Source organism: Poecilia latipinna, unplaced genomic scaffold (assembly GCF_001443285.1).
Source record: "Poecilia latipinna isolate Pla-1442-1.1 unplaced genomic scaffold, P_latipinna-1.0 Scaffold3181, whole genome shotgun sequence".
Classification (NCBI taxonomy): Eukaryota; Metazoa; Chordata; class Actinopteri; order Cyprinodontiformes; family Poeciliidae; genus Poecilia; species Poecilia latipinna.
In genome coordinates, this window is record NW_015115797.1 from 20,353 (window position 1) to 28,841 (window position 8,489).

Sequence of the window (8,489 nt, forward strand, 5' to 3'; positions counted from 1 at the left end):
AGGCTTATCATGTTGTAGAAAAAAAAAATAAAATAAAATAAAATAATTTTAGTACATGTTATTATGTTTCAGAAGAGGGCTTTGAAAATAATAATGCAAAAAAAAAAAATAAAATAAAATAAAATAATTTTAGTACATGTTATTATGTTTCAGAAGAGGGCTTTGAAAATAATAATGCAAAAAAAAAAAATAAAATAATAAAAAAATAAAAATTGACCAAAAGGGCACTTTGGGGCAAGGAGCAAAAAGGGCAGGTGCTCAAGCACCCCCAGCCCCCCCTCTGCACGTGCCTGCTGCCCGGCCCATCAATCAGCGGTGCGCTTCTGGGGCCTCATGCATAAAACGTGCATGCGCACAAAAAATGTGCGGCGCCATATTTTACGCACGTCAGGATGCATAAAAATTAACTTTGCATCAAAATTTGCATTAATATACACTTTTTCGCTGGCGTGAATATGTGCGGCAGCCAAGCAAACTTTTTCTGTGGACAATATCAAACTACAAAGCGTCAAAATTCACCTAAATACACTGAAATCTGATGACATTCGGTGTTACTTAGACCAAGAAGCATCAAACCTGATGTTTTTCATGATTTTAATATTTTATTGTTTAAACGATGAAAAAATGAAACTGAACCGCATTTATCCTCAGCTAACACGCTGACAAAATAAGGAACATAAAAATAAAAGTATGTGAAAACCTCGCTCAAATGTAAATAGTACTTTTCTTCAGTTTTTGTCTCATAAAGATGTAACGCATTGGTCCGTCCGCCAAAGTGCATGCAATGCATCTGCGGGGTAATTTCATTCTCACTAAAAGAAGAAAACAGGGTTGGATCAGGAGATTAACTCAAACCTGCTGATTAAAAATAATCAACAGGTTTGATTATTTTTAAGCTGATCAAGGTGTGTATGCAATCACACGTATGTAAGTAGCTGCGCAAAGGTGAGACGCGTAATTGTGGAGCCCTTTGGTTCTGATGGAGAACATCACCAACAGAAGGATTCAGAGGGAGCGATTGATCCGAGATCATATTTGTAGTATACTGAGTTAGTTCCTCATTTACGTTTAGTGGGATTACCCCCCAGACCACTAGAGGGAGCAGTGGGAAGATTGAAGCAGAGTTAAAACAAGAAAGGCTAGTGCAGAAACTAGCGCCTGTAGTGTGTAAGTTGTGTTCAAGACCTCTTGTGAGAAATTCTGTTCCCCTGTGAAAATCTGTTCCCCTGTGTCGGGAGCGCGCATTGCAGCCAGAGAAGTGGATTCGGCGGATCTGACCATTTTCACGGCGCTTCTGATCGATTTCTCGGTAAAAACTACACATATAATCATGTCAATGTTGTAACTTTCAGTTTAATCGGCAGCTATCAAAATAAAAATACATACATAAATAAACGAGGTCTTGTGTGGATGTCTTTTTTCGCTGTTTTGTGTTATTTTAAACGCGAAGAGAATCGATCTTTTTTTTTTTTCAGCTTTTGTCTCGTAAGCCTGACAAATAAAAGTCAGTCAACAAACACAGGTTTCCAACACGTTTTGTGCATTTATAATTTTTCATTTCTGATAAAGGAGGAGGGAAGCTGGCTGATAGCAGGGCACAAAAATAAAGACTTCCTGAAAAGATAAGAGTGTGAACTTTTTAGTCAATCCCGTTCTAATGTAAAATGACAGATTACTGGATTAAGGAAATGTCTAGTATGCTATCACACATAATTTTTGAGAATTTGGAAACAGTTGCTTTTTATTTCCCAAAGTTATGGGGGGAGAAGAGGAAATAATGGATATTTCAGCGGGCTGAAATAATGTGTTCCCCCTCTATAAAATGGAAACAAATTATTTTACCTGCAAGTCTTTTACTGTGTTAATTCCCCTTATGATCAACAAGAAATCCTTTGATTTTCATAACATTTGCTCTTTTTTTTGCCAAAGTTAGGATGGGGGAACAAAATATTTTAACCGCCTCATATAATCTGTTCCCCCTACATAAAATGGAAACAAATTAATTTACCTGCAAAGTCTTTTACTGTGTTCATTCCCCTCATCATCAAGAAATCCTGTGATTTTCATAACAGTCGATCTCGGCATTAGGTGACAAACTGAACGCCGCCAGGAGGCTGAGACCAGCATGTCCTCCTCTGACTGGCTTAAAACGTTTGTAACTTTATTGAAGAACGACAACAAATAAATCAACAAAACATGCTCAAATTAATGACCCAACAACAATAATAATCTCAGTAATTACTGTGTCAACAAGGTGTTGCGCAATTCTGTGCGTTTCGGTTCCATTACCAAAATAACGAACAGAGCAGGAGTTTAAAATTAACTAATCAACCACCGCTGTGTTCAGGGAGCGCTTATTAATGATAGCAAAAATAAATATCAAGCCTGAAAACCTGATATCATAACGGACTGAATGTTATGTTTTTAACGTAATCTCTGGTCGGCTTGTGGAGCGCAGGAGGTTGCCATGGCAACGGGTGTGCTTAAATGACAAAGAGACGGAGATTAAAAAGGTGCGAGTGGTTTAGAGTTGATCACCTGTTCAGGTTGTTTTACCTTTGTCTTGGTGCATCACAGCCGCCGTAATTTCTGAACATTCAAAAAACGACAAAGTTGGACTAATTATCTCGTTCTTTGTGACTATACGTCATTCACAACAAACATCAAACATGGTAAATATGTTTCATTAAGTATTTAACAAACAAATGGCTTCTACTGCGATAATTATGTGAAATTAAATTAATTGTCTAATATAAAAAAAATAGTTTGATGCTGTCGGGCTCAGAGTCTGAGAGGCTTTTCCTTTATCAAACAATTTTTTCTTTTGCCTCTTATTTAATGGAAATATTGATGTTGATGAGACTTTCTCCAAAATAAACTTTTTCAACCTTTATAGCTCCACTGTTGAAAATGAGGCTCTAACATTCACAAATAAAATAAAATCCAGTCCATCATCAGGTTTGAGGTGATTCCTCTGGAACCTGTTGGAGGAAAAATATCCCAATTTCAGAAGATGAGCTTTTAACTTAACAGAGCTCTGTGGTTCCTCCTATCAGTATGAGAGTCAGGGTGAGGAGGCATCATGTTAGGAAGAGAAGTGGAAGCTGCAGGATCTTCAGAACAAACAGGTCATGATGCTAGGCTACTGTTTATCCCTCTGTCTGGACACAGGATCAATATAACCAGTTTAAAATGAATGGTTATATGCCAGACATGGAAAACTGGGGTCCACTCCATGCCATGATGTTCAGGATTTAGGTCTCATGGCATCTCAAGGTGTCAACATTGCAGCCAGTGGGCTGAGAGAAATACAGCTTTATTTTGTAGCAATTCAAGAGCTACCCAGCTTTTATCGCGTCGCAAAAAAATTTATCAGCACAGAAACTTCAACTGCCCACACTATAAAAAGTTCAGGCGGCAACAGGGTGGGTAATTCCAGAGCTAGATTAGCGTCCAAATCCATGGTACTGTCTTTGTAATGAGCCTGCAAATAACCTCATAGCGGCAAGCCCACAGTACAAACGACTCTCGGCCATTGTTGCAGCAGGGCGGAGGGAGTGGGATTCCCCTGTTCGAAACAACCGGAAAACGTAGGCTGTCCTCAGCCCCGCGCTGAAGCTCCCGGCTGGATGTGGCTGACCTGTTGTCCTCTGACATGGTGAATGAAACTGTATAATCCGAGCGAAAACACCTATGTAACACTGACAGCTGAAAAAAAAAACGGATAGCATCCGCCGACACTGTACTTAAGTAACGGCTAGCTCGAGCACGAAAAAAAAAAAAAAAATCCGACAAACCGTGAGAAGAGTCCCAAACTCGACAGCGCTGCCACCAGTGTAAGACTAGTGGGTGTCCAGATACTGTGATTCTCCTTTGTAGAATAATCCACAGAAATAATTGAGCTCTTTCTCAGTGTCGAACATTTAATTTATTTTCCGCTACACAATCAGCAGTTCAGATTACCAACCCTTCTTGGAGTCCTTAGAGGGGTGTTACGCCCCCAAGGTCTAGGGGTCCGGGGGCGGTAACATAAAATGTGTCCAGAGCGAAAGTGTAAAGTAAAAATGATTTATTACAAAATAAAGTTTCACAAAACAATACAATTCAACCCAATTAATGCAAAACAAAAGAGATTAACAAACTCAAGAATGTCAGGTGCAGATTAGAGTTACAAAATGTCCAAACAAGTCAGTTCAAAGTAAACTCAAAATAAACCAAAAGGGGAAAACAAAAAAAAAAAACACACACACACACACACAAAGGGGATGCTAAGGGGAGCACCAAAGCTTCCAAACACGAGCTTCTAACTTGTAGTTAACTAGAGCAAAGTCAAAATTGCTGAACTGGACAAGCAGGAACAAACAAAGACCAAACTAGCTTAAAACCTGCCTAAAGCAGTTGCAACTACCAAACAAGAGGAGGCAGCTTCACAAAACCTCTTCAAAATAGTTACCCCCCTAGAGGAATGGATTCAGGAGCCTTTTATAGGGTGCAGGTGGGCCTCATCAACGTCTGATTGGCTTGACAATCCTCTGCTGGTCCAGTGGTGTAGCTGCTTTCCTACAGCCTTCAGGCAGCCAATCAGGAAGATGTCCTCTCACAGCTGATCCTGCATAACAAAAAGGGAGCCTGCACAGCCTCAAGAGGCCAGGGGCCGTAACAAGGGGGTACTGGAGAGTGCCCCTCCTGGGGACTCCCTTGTTCTACTGGGGGACTTCAACGCTCATGTGGGCAATGACAGTGAGACCTGGAGGGGCGTGGTTGTGAGGAACGCCCCTCCCCCCCCCGCCCCCGCCCACGATCTGAACTTGAGTTCTGTTCTGTTGTTGGACTTCTGTGCTTGTCACAGATTGTCCATCACAAACACCATATTCAGGCATAAGGGTGTGCATATGTGCACTTGGCACCAGAACACCCTAGGCCGCGCAGTTCGATGATTGATTTTGTCATCGTTTCATCGGATCTGCAGCCTTATGTCTTGGACACTCGGGTGAAGAGAGGTGCGGAGCTGTTCACTGACCACTACCTGGTGGTGAGTTTGCTCCGGTGGTGGGGGAGGAAGCCGGTCAGACCTGGCAGGCCCAAACGTGTAGTGAGGGTCTGCTGGGAACGTCTGGCGGAGTCCCCTGTGAGTCGGAGCTTTAACTCCCATTTCCGGCAGAACTTCGAACACCTTCCGGGGGAAGTGGGGGACATTGAGTCTGAGTGGACCATGTTCTGTGCCTCCATTGCTGAGGTGGCTTATCGGAGCTGCGGCCGCAAGGTTGTCAGTGCCTGTCGTGGCGGTAACCCTCGAAATGCGTTGGTGGAGACCTTTGGTGAGGGATACTGTCAGGCTGAAGAAGGAGTCCTATGGGGCCTTTTTGGCCTGTGGGACTCCAGAAGCAGCTGATGGGTACCGGCGGGCGAAGCGACATGCGGCTCGGGTGGTCGCTGAGGCAAAAACTCGGGCGTGGGAGGAGTTTGGAGAGGCCATGGAGAGACTTCCACACGGCTTCGAGGCGATTCTGGTCCACCATCCGGCGTCTCAGGAGGGGGAAGCAGTGCAGCACCAACACTGTTTATAGTGGGGATGGTGTGCTGCTGACTTCAACACGGGACGTTGTGGGCCGATGGGCAGAATACCTCGAAGGCCTCCTCAATCCCACCAACATGCCTTCTGTTGAGGAAGCTGAGCCTGGGGACTCTGGGTTGGGCTCTCCAATCTCAGGAGATGAGGCTGCCGAGGTGGTCCAAAAGCTCCTCGGTGGCAGGGCCCCGGGGATTAGATCCGCCCAGAGTTCCTTAAGGCTCTGGATATTGTAGGGTTGTGTTGGCTCACACGACTCTGCAATATCGCATGGACATCGGGGGCAGTTCCCCTGGATTGGCAGACTGGGGTGGTGGTCCCCCTGTTTAAAAAGGGGGACCGGAGGGTGTGCTCCAATTACAGGGGGGTCACACTCTTAAGCCTCCCTGGTAAGGTCTATTCAGGGGTCCTGGAGAGGAGGATCAGTCAGATAGTCGAACCTCGGATTCAGGAAGAGCAGTGTGGTTTTCGTCCTGGTCGTGGAACACTGGACCAGCTCTACACCCTCAGCAGGGTCCTGGAGGGTTCTGGGAGTTCGCCCAACCAGTCTACATGTGTTTTGTGGACTTGGAGAAGGCGTTCGACCGTGTCCCCAGGGGGCCTTTGTGGGGGGTTCTCCGGGAGTATGGGGTACCGGGCCCTTTGATACGGGCTGTATGACCGGTGTCAGAGTCTGGTCCGCATTGCCGGCAGTAAGTCGGGCTCGTTTCCGGTGAGAGTTGGACTCCGCCAAGGCTGCCCTTTGTCACCGATTCTGTTCATTACTTTCATGGACAGAATTTCTAGGCGCAGCCGAGGTGTTGAGGGGATCCGTTTTGGTGGCCTTAGGATCGCATCTCTGCTTTTTGCGGATGATGTGGTCCTGTTGGCTTCATCAGATCGTGATCTGCAGCTCTTGCTGGAGCGGTTCGCGGCCGGGTGTGAAGCGGCTCAGTGCCTCCAAATCCGAGGCCATGGTCTTGAGCCAGAAAAGGGTAGAATGCCTTCTCCGGGTCAGGGGGGTCGTCCTGCCTCAAGTGGAGGAGTTTAAGTATCTGGGGATCTTGTTCACGAATGAGTTAAGAAGGGAGCGGGAGATCGACAGGCGGATTGGGGCACTGTCTGCTGTGAAACGGGCGCTGTACCGGTCCGTCGTGGTGAAGAGAGAGCTGAGTCAAAAAGCGAAGCTCTCGATTTACCGGTCGATCTACGTTCCCACACTCATCTATGGTCATGAGCTTTGGGTCATGACCGAAAGAACGAGATAATGGATACAAGCGGCCAAAATGGGTTTCCTCCGCAGGGTGGCTGGGCTCTCCCTTAGAGATAGGGTGAGAAGCTCGGTCATCCGGGAGGGACTCAGAGTAGAGCCACTGCTCCTCCACGTCGAGAGGAGCCAGTTGAGGTGGCTCGGGCATCTGGTCAGGATCCTGGACGCCTCCCTGGTGAGGTGTTCCGGGCACGTCCCACCGGGAGGAGGCCCCGAGGAAGACCCAGGACACGCTGGAGGGACTATGTCTCTCGGCTGGCCTGGGAACGCCTTGGGGTTCCCCCGGAGGAGCTGGAAGAAGTGGCTGGGGAGAGGGAAGTCTGGGCCTCCCTTCTGAAACTGCTTCCCCCGTGACCCGACCCTGGATTAGTGGAAGAAAATGGATGGATGGATGGATGGATGGATGGATGGATGGATGGATGGATGGATGGATGGAAGGAAGGATGGAAATCGGTTTCCTAGTAAACCGTACTTTTCAAGTAAGTTGGACTAACTTGATGAGTTAAGAGGTTAATTTACTTGTTGTTCCTAAGTTGAAACAACTTTATTAAACTAAGTTAAATTAACTTGACACAATCAAGTTCATACAATAAAGTTTTAAGTACACTGAATAAATATATGTTAAGTAAACAAAACATAAGAATAGTAGTTAAACTTACATTTTTCAAGGCAATCTGTTTCTAAGCTATTTTTAAGTAAAGTTTACACACATTTAAGAACACACCTACTATAATCAAATTCTATGAAACAATTTAGTTTTCTTTAAAAATTGAATAAATAATTGTATATGTTTATTCCCCAAATTCTTCCTCAAAATATCTGATAAATTAATTTTCCTTAATACTTTCAAACTCTCTCCTCATATATCTTCTCTTGTAATTTCTTCTCATGTAATTTATGACATTGTAGTGTAACATGCTCTATTGTTTCATATTTTCCACAGTTATCACATTTGCCAGCTTTTTAATTTTAAAAAGTGTATAATTATATCCTGTATGTGCAAATGTAATTTTTGTAGGTTTTATTGTCCATTTTTTTAAAAATTAAATATACACTCAAAATCCTGCATTTGGATCCTATTGACAAACATCATGACACCTGCAACCTCTTTCTAATCAGCCATCTGTTCATTTTTCAGTAATCAACCTCCCCAGTGTATAGACAACTCAATCTCTATCACTCCTTGCTGGTCCCTACTGTTAAATCTTTGTATTTGTAGGTGGCAGCCGCGTTCGGATTGCCTTTAGTTTGTTGTATGGCAGCCGTTTTTGGGATTGCTTTTTCTTTATATTGTGCTGCTGTATCTGTCTTATCTTTATTTTATTATTGTAGCCGCTTATGGGCTTACTTTTGTTTACATTGTGCAGCCGTGTTCGGCTTGCCTATATTTTGTTAATTGCAGCCATTTTCGGGCTTGCTTTTGTTTGCGTATGCAGCTGTGTTCGGCTTGCCTATGTTTTGTTAATTGCAGCCGTTTTCGGGCTTGCCTTTTCATTCATTGTGCAGCCGTGTTCGGCTTGCCTCATTGAATATTGCAACTGTGCTGGGTTTGTACTTTTTCTGTAGCTAAGGTATTCGTAGTGCTCCTTGCAGCTTTTTACTCTGCTGGGGAACCCCTGGTGGTGTTTTCTGCTCTACTGGCTCAGTGGCGAGATGCAGTGTTTATGACGA